At 39.7% G+C, this 13,533-nt stretch overlaps 1 protein-coding gene across 4 annotated transcripts in view; it reads right to left on the reverse strand.

The window, feature by feature from the left end:
• Positions 1-11,972, reverse strand: part of LOC140492154 (sideroflexin-1-like) — a 56,139-nt gene extending 44,167 nt beyond the window's left edge. For 2 of the 4 annotated variants that reach the window (XR_011963505.1, XM_072590991.1), the window contains exon 1: positions 11,812-11,896. The gene's annotated coding sequence lies outside the window, so the exon portion shown is untranslated. Of the gene's footprint in view, positions 1-11,811 lie in introns of all 4 variants that reach the window. The other 2 variants (XM_072590992.1, XM_072590993.1) reach the window with 2 other exon arrangements.
• Positions 11,973-13,533: the final 1,561 nt, after the last annotated feature.

A 13,533-nucleotide genomic window follows, 5' to 3' on the forward strand; every position in this document is an offset into this window, starting at 1 on the left:
AGCTGCATGATAGTTGAAGGAAACATAATGGTTGCAGGTTGCATTAATAATTTAATCAAGAGTACTTAAATTCTAAAACTTCCCTTCATTGATTTAAGACCATAAGACATAGGAGTGGAAGTAAGGCCATTCGGCCCATCGAGTCCACTCCGCCATTCAATCATGGCTGCTGGGCACTTGAACTCCACTTACCCGCATTCTTCCCGTAGCCCTTAATTCCCCGAGACGACAAGAATCTATCAATCTCTGCCTTGAAGACATTTAGTGTCCCAGCCTCCACTGCACTCTGCAGCAATGAATTCCACAGGCCCACCACTCTCTGGCTGAAGAAATGTCTCCGCATTTCTGTTCTGAATTGACCCCCTCTAATTCTAAGGCTGTGTCCACGGGTCCTAGTCTCCTCACCTAACGGAAACAATATCCTAGCATCCACCCTTTCCAAGCCATGTATTATCTTGTACGTCTCTAATAAGTCTCCCCTTAATCTTCTAAACTCCAATGAATACAATCCCAGGATCCTCAGCCATTCCTCATATGTTAGACCTACCATTCCAGAGATCATCCGTGTGAATCTCTGCTGGACACATTCCAGTGCCAGTATGTCCTTCCTGAGGTGTGGGGACCAAAACTGGACACAGTACTCCAAATGGGGCCTAACCAGAGCTTTATAAAGTCTCAGTAGCACAACGGTGCTTTTATATTCCAACCCTCGTGAGATAAGTGACAACATCGCATTCGCTTTCTTAATCACTGACTCAACCTGCATGTTGACCTTTAGAGAATCCTCGACTAGCACTCCCAGATCCCTTTGTACTTTGGCTTTACGAATTTTCTCACCGTTTAGAAAGTAGTCTGTGCTTTTTTTCTTTTTGCCAAAGTGCAAGACCTCGCATTTGTTCACGTTGAATTCCATCAGCCATTTCCTGGACCACTCTCCCAAACTGTCTAGATCCTTCTGCAGCCTCCCCACTTCCTCAGTACTACCTGCCTGTCCACCTATCTTCGTATCATCAGCAAACTTTGCTAGAATGCTCCCAGTCCCTTCATCCAGATCATTAATATATAATGCGAACAGCTGTGGCCCCAACACTGAATCCTGCGGGACACCGCTCGTCACCAGCTGCCATTCTGAAAAAGAACCTTTTATCCCAACTCTCTGCCTTCTGTCAGACAGCCAATCCTCAATCCATCCCAGTAGCTCACCTCGAACACCATGGGCCCTCACCTTGCTCAGCAGCCTTCCGTGTGGCACCTGATCAAAGGCCTTTTGGAAGTCTAGATAGACCACATCCACTGGGTTTCCCTGGTCTAATCTACTTGTCACCTCTTCAAAAGAATATATTTAATATTTCCAGAGTTATCTGCACAAATGTTGTACTTAAAATTGTGCACATATTGATTAAATAAACAGTTGCCTCTTGTCAAGTTGCAATGTATTTTTAAAACAGCAAGCAATTTCTCACATTGTAACCAAACCATTACATAAAAAGGTCACTACTGGCAAAACAAATCCAAGTCAATCTGTTAAAAAAGGGAAAACTAGAAGAACCAGAAATTTAAACCAATGTTTAAAACAATACAATAGAAGAGGGTTATGCTGTCAACTATCAAATATCAAGAGACATAAGGATTAGTACACCACAGCAATAGAATGGCATTTGTGACTTTGTTCAGGGATGTGCTTCTGCCACAAAGGAGTGAAAAACTAATTGGCGAATCTCAAAAATTTTGTTGAAGGAAGATGGATATGGACTTTGAAAGGTGACTGTACAATTACCTTTTTGAGGAATGGAAGCTTAAAGATAGGGTCACAGTTTGAAGGTAAAGTTTATTTGTTTAACTGGGAATGTACCTCATGGGAAGAATACTCAAGGACAGAAGACCATTTAGAATATGTACCAGTTTGAATATTTAACAGTTTTAAGATAAGTGGGAGAATGACATGAAAAATCAATATATATACACTAATACTCCTGATTAGAGTCCACTGGACATTTGGAAACATATGTCTACCTTTTTAAAAATATAATTCACAGATAATTTTATTTTAGTGTTTTGTTGTTTTACTGTTGGACAGCTAGGCATTTGAAGTAAAAATATTAGTCAAGATCTCCTGCAAATTATTGACTAGAATTTTCCCATTAATCCTGGAGAGGTTTTGGTGTTACAGTCCAAAGGTGATCTGTAGCAAATAATAAACTAAAAAGAAAATGCATTTAAATGATCACACTCCAGATAAAAATAACTTGGAAGAAAGAACAATAGAAAAATAGCATGATAAGAACTAAAAATACGAAATATACAATATTAAAATTTAGCAAAAGGGAAAGTGATTATTTAGATAGCTAACTTTGTACTGTTTCAGCAATTCAAGTGTTGATAGTTATACTTAAAAATTCAACATTTGTTACATATGGGTTTCTTGTTTCCTTATTCCCCAAAGCAATATTGCTACCACCCATAATGTATACAGCAAACTATTTGTACTTTGCACAGATCAACAAACACTAGATTACAGTGTCTGTTCATAACAAATAACAGAAAATCAAAAGCCTCAAGCAAATACTTTAAAGCATTCAATTAGTTACACTAATAAAATCAAACAAATGCTTAACTGTCAAAACATTTCTGAAATACCAAACATTCTAGTGGGATTTTGAACTTTTCAACACGGACTTTTTAATACTTGCTCGCAGGAAGACTAAGTAAGGCTTAGGAAAGGAAACAGTCAAGTTGATACTCACCTAGGATCTGAAATGAATAAAGGAGCAGATTTTATAATTTAATGAAGACTGCACTTTTAATAACTGCAAAGTCTAGATATCATACGTGCAGTCTGCCTTATTTACATCACTCATCAGATTCCTAGTGTTCAAACAAGCGGAACAGGTGTGAAAATGCCCAAGTTGCTATCTCAAATTTGCAGTTCTTAATTTTTATTCGTTTGTAGAATGTGGACAGCGTTTATTGTCCATCTCTAATTCTAACTTGTAAACGTTCATTAGTGAATAAGCTAAAGAATTAGGTACACCATTAAACATTTGCAGACACGGTGCTGTTTTCAGTAATAACTTTCCACGAGTGATTCAGAACTGAATTTTGTCTCCCAAATGGAGGATGAGTGCTGAAAGGATCTGGAGCAATTGTCTTTAGAAATAGTAGGAAACAGAGGTTGCAAAGTGTGGAGGGGGGCTAGTTAGAGAGCTTGCCTCAGAGATCTGGGTTTGTGCTGGTATAATAAACACAAAAGTCATCTCTTTCTTGACCTGTCACATACCTCATGCCATCCCCTCGATTAACCTGTCCTCCACTGCTCCTTATATCCTGTATTCTAAACTGCATCCACCACATCCCCTAACTCCTATGCCAATGCACAACACCCCACTTATCCCCTTGGCCTTTTCTAGCTCTGATACCAACTACGTCAACATACATCTCTCCAACTGTAGCCCTTTGCCCTCACCCTCTCTGCCAACTCACCCAACATCCATCATAGGCAGACCTAAAGGGCCAAGGTGAAATATAGATTAATAACTTTGAAATTTGAGACCGACATTATGAGCTAATAAACATTAATTGCTATGACTTTGAATCTTTAGCTCAAATGCCAAAAGACTGTAGATATATAGTAGTAGTAAAGCTCCAATAACTTGAAATGCAAGCTAAATAAATATTTTTTCCCTTCCTGAGTTTTAATGTTCTTTCTTTTAAAGGAATAAGGAGGTTGCATTTTATCCTAGGTGCATCTCACAACATTAGAGTCACAGAGTCATAAAGATGTACAACACGAAAACAGACCCTTCGTTCCAACTCATACATGCTGACCAGATATTCCAACCTAATCTTAGTCCCACTTGCCAGCATCTGGCCCATATCCCTCCAAATCCAGCCCATTTCCTTCCTATTCATATACCAATTCAGATGCCTTTTAAATCTTGCAATTGTACCAGCCTCCACCACTTCCTCTGGCAGCTCATTCCATACATGTATCACCCTCTGCATGAAGAAGTTGCCCCTTAGGTCTTTTTTATATCTTTTCCCTCTCAATTAGAGCTGCTTTATTCGCTAAACGACAGAGTTCCAGTTTTCTACTGTGAAAAATAATTATTTGCTTTGTCTGTTTTAAATACTCGGTGAATGTCTACTATATAGCATTGTTACATGCAATGAAACTTTAAAATCGTTCAGTGATATTTCTCTACCCCTGCCAAACTCAGATTTCCCTATTTTAGAATACACAGTTTACATTTACAGTGGCTCCAGCAAAGAAAGGTTAACTTCATCAGAAAATAGCTATTATTATTATTATTATAATTATAATATAAAAATATTTTCAATTTAGACTTCTTATTTAGCAGCCAACAGTTTAAAAATATAAAAACTTACATATTATAAAATATCAGATTCTCAGTAGAATAAATATAGTTGGAGAATTTAAAAGATTTTGAATCCAAAAGGTAGCTTTGATTCGGTACTATTACTTCTGGATCCTAAGAATTGGATTCAAATCCCATCAGCTCCAGAAGTGTGTCACAACATTTCTGAACAGATTGATTATTAAAAAAACAAAATTGGATGAAATCTTCATTCTAGCAGAGCAGAATTCATATCTTCAAAGCACTCATAAACAGAGTCAAGTTTGTTCTTACTTATCTTATATTTCTTCATTTCACTGGTTATACTTCAGATTATTTTGTTGCCTGTGCGTGCTTTGGAAATTTTCCAGGACATGTAATTAGGCACTATATGATGTGCAGTTATTTTACATAATCTTCAGCTTCAAGCTGCAAAATCTAAACATGCAATTTTGAAAAGCAGTGAATTTATATACTCAGAATAAAAAGTCTAAGTAAAGGCTGACAGTTGACAATATATTGATACTTGATAAATTGATATGATATATTAAAGACCAGGATCTGCACAGAATTGACTCAAAGAATATCTACATTACATAATACTATTCAATGCAGCAGCAGGAGAATATTAAGCTAAATGCAGCAAGTTCATTGGTTGACTCAGCCTTCCTCTGCATTCAACAAAACATACAAATATATAGCAGCTTTATGACCTATTTGACTATCCAAGATGAAGCTATAATGTCACACATTATCCCTTAAGCTTGTGGTAGAATGTCATGAATAAAAACTAAATTCATTTGTGACTATCACATGTGACACCATCTGGATCAGAGGTCATTCAAGATGGAAGTTCTCATTCACATAAGCCTTCATTACAAGCTAAATAAAACTAATAGGGTGCTTGAGGGTGCTTATTACGTAGGAAGCCATAAATCCCTAAACTTCTGTCATAGGTATTTTCATTATTTTATTTATTTTGATCCCTATTGATTGTTTTCCCATTTTCACCATGTTATCAACTATCTGATAGCTTGATATATAGAAGCTTGCAAATGTAATGAGAGATAATAACAGAATAGCGCAGGGGCTGCATCATTGCTAGCACTGCTGTCTCACAGCGCCAGAGACCCATGTTTGATTCTAACTTTGGGCAACTGTCTCTGTGGAGATTGCAAGTGTTCCCCATTGCTGCGTGGGTTTCCTCTGGTGCTCCTGTTTCCTCCCACAGTCCAAAGATGTGCAGGTTAGACGGATTTGCCTTACTAAATTGCCCCACAGTGTCCAGGATTGTGCCGGTTAGGTGGATTTGCCATGAGAAATGCAGGGCTCCAGGGATAGGATGAGTGGGTGGGTTGAGGTGGGATATTCTTCAGAGAGGCAGTGTGGACTCGATAGACCGAATGGCCTGCTTCCACATTGTAAGGATTCTATGATTCTAAGGATAGAAATCCTAAAATCTGGGAAGTGATTAGGTAGCTGAACTGAAATGTTTGCATGAGGCCAGTGTTCCAGGCTGAAACAGATGCTCACAATCTAGATATCCTACCTGAGCTAAACTCTAACCATAAAATGTTTTGAATTTCAAAAACTGTGTATTTCAATTTCTCCCAATACCTATCTCCATCCGAGACATAGTCGATCTGTTAATAAAACTGTACCCATGTTGCCTCCAGAGTCAACTATTCCAGTGCTGTCCTGGCCAGCGTTTCACCTTCCACTTTTTAAACTGAGACCGAGTGGACCAGATGGAGGGATTAAGTGAAATGGCAAGCAAATAGAAGGTTGGAATCATTTGCCATTTCAACAAACCATCTTGTTCCTATGTCAACATTTCAGTACTAGGACCTGCTGCAGTGTTTCAGTAAATCTCAATGCAAGCTGGAAGAACAATACACTCTCCTCCTTTCTTGTAGCTACATATTCATAAGTGCTGCCCTTCAAAACACTACAACCCCTTGTAACCATGGCTCTGCTCACCCCAACAGCTATCTTTGTTTGTTCAATATCAATTTTTAGTCAAATTAAATGATTATAAAAACAAAGCCAATATATTTAGATTCCATCAAAAATAATAACATATCCTGATGCCTCTAACGTCTAAAAGTCAATGTTTTTCTTAGCCACTACCTTATGTGATGGATCCAGAATTAATTTTCTTAATTAAAACAGAAAATGCTTAATAACTGTGGAGAAAGAAATGGAATTAATGTTTCAGGTTATGACCTTTCATCATACACCACAGAATGGTTACCACACAGACGATGATTGTTTGGCCTACTGTACGTGCTGGCCTTCTTGAAGGGAAATTCACTTAGAATCACTTCCTCAGCTATTCCCTGTAACATTCTTCCTTTTCAGATAATCCAATTACCTCTTGAAAACTACTACAGAATGTGCCTCCATCCTATTCTCAGATAGCGTATTCCAAATCCAATTACAGCATGATCAAGTCTTTCCTCTCATTGCCATTGCTTCTTCTATTAATTGCTTTATTTCTGTGCCTGTGTATTGATTCTTCTATCAATTGAAACAGTTTTATTCCTACTTATTGTGCCCAAACCTCTTAATATTGAGTACTTCTATCAAATCTCTTCTTAACCTATTCTTCCAGGAAAACGTGCTAATGGCTCCAATCTTACCATATAACCGAACTCTTCATTCCCAGAACTATTCTCGTGAATCATTTCTGTATCCTCTCTAATATGTTTCTATCATTTCTAAAGTGTGGAGCTGAGAACTGAGTCCAGTTCTCCAACTAAGTAGAACAGAACAAGGAATTTTCCATATACTGCCCAAATGGGTTGACATAGCTAGGATTCACGTGGGTACACACAGCATCACCTTCGATTTCAATTAAGTGAGATGACTTAAGCAAAATTGTTCAATGGAAGAACAAGTTCAGCATAGTGGAAGAAAGTGGTAATGAATGAAAAGTGATTGGATCTCCATTCAAGAAGAAGTGGAAATACTTCAGGCAATCTTGGTGGTGGATGGAGCATAGAGAAATTGGATGTTCATGATGAAGAGGGAACTTTTAGAGCATCAGAAGAGTCACAGAGTTAAGTGGGAATGAGACTGGACAAGGAAAGGAAACATAGTCATGATATGAATAACACAAATAAAGCAGGAACACACAAAAAAAATGCAGTCTTGGGAGGTTAAATTAAGCAGTCTTGGGAGGTTAAAGCAGACTGCTCAGAGTTGAAGGATTATCAATTTGGATGCTTGATGGGAAGAGATGAAATCAGCATTAGTTCTGGAAAAAACGATTTTATTTTATCCGCACTAATGTGTCTGGTTTTATTATCTTCAATCCAAAGATTAATGAGCGGCCAGGGAACAAAGTTTGTAGTGGAAATTAGGCCAATGAAAATGGCTTTGGTCCTCCCAATAATTAATTGGAAATAGTTGCAGTTCTCCCAGGACTGGAACTTTGACAAGCAGGTTGACAATGAAAGATAGCAGAGGAGCCAAGAAGTAAGGTGGAGTTGAGTGTCTTCAATGCATATGTGATGTTGTGTCTTCACATAATGCAGCTGAGAAACAGCTTATAGATTAGAAATAGGTGGACCATAAAAACCCTTGAAAAATTCTGGAGATAATAATTTTGGAGGAAGAGAAGCTAGGAGATTAACTGATTAAAGTTGATTAATAAAAATAGAACCAAACAGCAGACTAATGTACTAGATAACAGAGGAATGGCATTTAATGATGATGTGCTTGACTTTGTCAAAGGCTGACTCAGAGGTCAGAAAAATGAGGCATTACCTTGTGCCACAATTATACTCTTGATTAGAGTCTTTCTGTGCTAAGTTATGGATAGAACAAGTTCAGGCATTGAGTCAAAGTAAAGAGAGACAACACCATCTTTCAGAATTAGCACAAGGAAGAAAAGGTTGGAAACTGAATTGTGGTTTGCACAGATGGAAAATAGTAAGAAAGTGAAAGTTGGTGCCACATGGTCTGGTTGAAATAGGTAGTGTTTCAGTGGCAAGTTGATTCAGAATTGAGGGAGGAGGGTGCACAAGAGCCAGGTAGGAAACAGATCATAAGAATGGGAGAATATTTATAGGCCGTAGAAATAGTGTTATTCATACCAGTTGAACCAATATTCTGAATGTTACAATTATATAAATCTACAACAAAGTATGTAATTAGTAAACCCATCAACTAAACTCATTTATTTGATGCAGAATCAGATGGCTGTAGAGTTAGACGGCAAAATTAGTACATGTATAGACTGGAAACAACTCCCACTGATACTTTAATGCATTTTTATTGCAAATTTAGTATCATACGTTTAAGATTATAGACAAGCAGCTCACATTGAACTTTTATTACAGATCTTGATAAGACACCAGGTGTATCATTTAAATTTGGTCTGCAAATAGAAAGTGAGCTGATAAAGATAATTATCCAACAGGTAAAAATACTGTGAACCAAACTTTGTGACTTAATAACACTAGTTTTAGGCTTTCTAGCTTCATGGTCAGTTTTACTTTCATGTGTTGAAAAATTCTTGATCGGAGTAAAGAACTGCCTCAGGATGATTGCTACGATATGAACCATGATCATGATACAGATTTATTCAAACCCAAACAAGCAGACAAAATGCAACCAAAAACTATAGCTACATTACCTTACATCAAAGACATATCAGAAATGACTTCCAGACTACTTAAACCCCTTGGCATCATAGTAGCCCACAAACTTACGAACACACTTAAACAGTGACTAACGAACCTAAAGGATCCATTAGATACTACCAGCAAAATTAATGTAATTTACAAGACACATGCAAGAACTGTAAAAAACACTCCATTGGACAAGCTAGCAGGAAGCTTGCCACCAGGATACATGAACACCAACTGGCCACCAAAAGACACAACCCACTATCACTAGTTTCTATACATGCAGACAACACACATCCTAGAACAGACAAAAGAAAGACACGCACAAGAATTCCTAGAGGCGCAGCACTCTAACCAGAACTCCATCAATAAACACATTGACTTAGATCATATCTACCTCCCCTTGAAATAAAGAACCGGAAATGACATCACCCACCTGAAGAAACCAAGACTTATAAATAGAGGAGTAAGACAAAGCACAAGCGCTTCACTGGAGACTCTCACTGATGATGTTACCTAGTATGGTGACGAAATGTCTAAAAACAAACCTTCAAGCTCAGCGAGCTAACTTACATATTCATTCAAATGCTCAGTACCATTCATGACTGCTCAGATACTGAAGCAGTTTACGTTCAAAGGCAACAGTATCTTGAAAATATCCGGGTTTGGGTTGGCAAGTGGCAAGTAACATTTGCATCTCAAATGTCAGGCAATGACCATCTTCAATAAAAGACAGTTTAACTACTGCCCTTGACATCCAACGGTATTCCCATCACTGAATCCCCTACGATCAACATCCAATGGGGTTAACCATTAACTAGAAACTCAACAGGACTCACCACATAAACATAGGCTACAACAACATGTCAGGCACTAGGAATACTGCAACGAGTAACTCACCTCGACTCCCCAAAATCTGCCCTCCATTTACAAGGCACAATCATGTGTGATGGAATACTCTTCACTTGCCTGGATTGGTACAGCGCCAACAGCACTCAGGAAGCTTGACACCATTCGGACAAAACAACCTGTTTGATTTGTACCACATCCACAAACATCAGCAGTGTCTACCATCTCCAAGATGCACCGCAGAAATTCACAAAGACTCCTTAGACAGCACCTTCCAAACTCGATTTCCATCTAGAAGAAGGGCAGCAGGTATATGGGAACACCATCATCAGCAAGTTGCCCTCCAAGCCAGTCACCATTCTGACTTGGAAATATATCCTTGTTCCTTCTCTGGTATTGGATCAAAATCCTGGAACTCCCCCACCCCCACCCCCCTTAAAGGCATTGTGGGGCAACATACAACACAGGGACTGTAGCAGTTAAAGAAGGGAACTCACCATCACTTTCTCAAGGACAACTAAAGATGGGCAATAAATGCTGGCCAGCCAGCAATGCCTACATCCAACGAGTGAATAAAAAAGGCAGATTTGAGGCAACATATTATAATCACATTTATGCAAATCCCTTCAGCATGGACATTAGCTTGTCACAATGAAATACAGAAGCTACATCTTAAAATTGGGGAATATTTAAAAAGTGAAAATTATATATTGTGGAGAGAACATACACAATTGGCTAGAAACTGCCTTTCCCCACTCATTTTTATTCTTGATTCAATGTATAATTACAGACATTTTTCTTAATTTAAATTACTGTTTAAGCACCATATTTCAATTTTACACTGTTGATTTGCTTACTTGATTTAATGTATTGGATTTTTTCAGTGTATTTTACAATGTATTTCTGTTAAATATGGCATACAGGAGTACTGCAGACCGTAATTCACGAGCTCCTGGTTAATGTTTAACTTAACACTGACTATAGGAGAGCCAAACTTGAACAGTCAACAATCTGTTCGTCAGTACGCTATAAGTAGTGTAATAGTGCTAGAGGTGTTCACAGCGATCGGATAAATCCCTCACTTTTAAACAGAAACTGCGTGAGAATTTAATTTGAAACGCAAACGCAGTGCTGCCTCCAGGAATACAGATTGAAAATAAATATATCAAAATGACACCAACTGCTGCAAACATAAAGCCCACACCAATTGTGCCTTTAAAATTGAAACCTTCCCAATATAATTACAAACTTCAAGGATTAATATTCCCCTTAAATGCAACCATCATTGGTGCAAGTCAAGGAATCTTCTCACCAGAGGTACTCAAAATAAACGGTGTGCACCTCTACCCGTTTGCTGGAACGCCGGGGAAATTCTATAGTCAGCAAGTATTTCTGCGACACGTATGCAATCTCCATGCGAATACTGGTGACACGCGTTAAAGTTAAATTGCTTGAATGGTTTCTGTCAGTCACACGTTTTATCACAAGTGCCAATGCCGAGGCTATCAGATGGTGCCTTTTCCAGCTTTGAACTTGCAAATCAAACCCCGAAGCCATACAGTTAATCTTTACCGCACAGACACAGAGAGAAAGCTGCATTAACTCTGCAACCAGAGAGATCAAAGCAGCGGGAAACCCAGGGGAAAATGGTTTGTTTGATTTATTGACTGCACCGTTAGAGATCGGCTTCAGTGACAATCAATCCCCAACTCAGATCCCCTTCAGACCCGGACAGAGACCGGGTCCACACTTGGGGTTGGGGAGGGAAAAAAAAGAGAGACATCCTGAAGGAACCGGTTCACCAGGAGACGCTGAGCTTTCATCTCTCTCCCCCCCCCCGCACCCCAATCAATCCATCCATCCATCCATCCATCCATCAATCAATCATCCACCAAGCGAGAGCGAACTCCCCTCCCTTTTCTTCTACCACCTCCCCTTCCCCGAATCTCCCCGGGAACATTTGCTCATCCTACCCTCACCGACTCCTTCTCTCCGCGGCCAGGGGAAACCCCGCTCTCTCTCTCACTCTCACTCACTTACTCCGTCCGTCCGTCACCCTGCTCCAGCTCGAGAACGCGCTTCACCCGGAAGTGTTGCAGCTGATAGCGCGCGATCCCGAACGCTGCAGGAGCGCGCGACGCCCCATCCCCCCTCAAACACACGTGACACCAACGGCTGCTGCTGCCGCCTTCCCCCGGCCCCCATCCCTGAAGATGAAAGCTCTGATAGTGTCAAAGGGGGCTGGGGCTGCACGGCCAAATGATAATTGTCCAGGTTTGACCAACAGCAGTTGGGGGAACTTGAGGGAATCAGTGTTTGGGAAGGAGGATGCAATTTTGTCATCTGCTGCAAAGAGGCATAGAGCTTTAAAGTCGGGATGTTTTTGCTGTGGCTTAGACCACGTTGGATTTTCCACATCAGAAATATTCTTGTACAGTATATTTTTTTTTCTTTTTTTTACAAGCATCAAAGGGCAATGCTGCGTGATCAGAGATTCCTGTTTATTTTTTTCTCTTTTTTTTTTCTTTTCTCCCCCCACACTACCGCAGTTAGGCTTATTTTTTCCCCAGCACCCATGGTGTGTGTGTCTTGTACACTATATTTTTTTTCCTTTTTTTGTTTTCTTTTCTTTTTCCCGAGTGGCCAGTGACAAGCAGTGCTCTTCATACAATCACCCTTTTTTTTAAAACCCCTACACTACCGCCTAACTGCGGTAGTGCTTATTTTTTCCCCAGCACTCATGGTGTGTGTTTCTTGTACACTATCTTGTGTGGGATCAATCACTGCTAATTAAGGAGTGAGCCACCAGTACAGCTTTTAAAAAAAATGCGCCAACCAGCTCAAGCATGTCAGAACACTCCCCTGGAATAGATGGGAGTTGAGCCCATGTTGTATGCCTTGTGAGTTAAACCACACACAGCTAATGTTTCGGTTGAGTACCGTCGCCAACTCTCCTTTCCAGTTTTAGTTAAAAAACGTGAATCCGTCGAACTTGTTATAGCATTTCTCTGGAATCGGTGGGACTTGAATCTGGGTCTCCGCGAAGAGGGTTACCTCACAGTACCACAGGATCTTGATCAGATGGGCCAAGGAGTGGACCATGGATTTTAATTTAGATAAATGTGACGTGCTGCATTTTGGAAAGACAAATCAGAGTAGGACTTATACACTTAATGGTAAGGTCCTGGAGAGAGTTGCTGAACAAAAGAGACCTTGGAGTGCAGGTTCATAGCTCCTTGAAAGTGGAGTCGCAGGTAGATGGGATAATGAAGAAAGCGTTTGGTGTGCTTTCCTTTATTTGTGAGAGCATTGAGTACAGGAGTTGGGAGGTCATGTTGCAGCTATCCAGGACATTGGTTAGACCACTGTTGGAATATTGCATGCAGTTCTGCTCTCTTTCCTATTGGAAGGATGTTTTGAAACTTGAAAAGATTCAGAAAAGATTTACAAGGATGTTGCCATGGTTGGAGGATTTGAGCTATTGGAAGAGGTTTAATAGGCTGGGGCTGTTTTCCCTGGAGCATTGGAGGCTGAGGGGGTGACCTTATAGAGGTTTATAAAAGCATGAAGGGCATGATAGGATAAATAGACAAGGTCTTTTACCTGGGGTGGGGGAGTCTAGAACAAGAGGGCATAGGTTTAGGGTGACAGGGACAACCTTTTCAAGCAGTGGGTGGTGTGTGTATAGAATTAGC

This window comes from Chiloscyllium punctatum, chromosome 20 (assembly GCF_047496795.1).
Source record: "Chiloscyllium punctatum isolate Juve2018m chromosome 20, sChiPun1.3, whole genome shotgun sequence".
Lineage (NCBI taxonomy): Eukaryota > Metazoa > Chordata > Chondrichthyes > Orectolobiformes > Hemiscylliidae > Chiloscyllium > Chiloscyllium punctatum.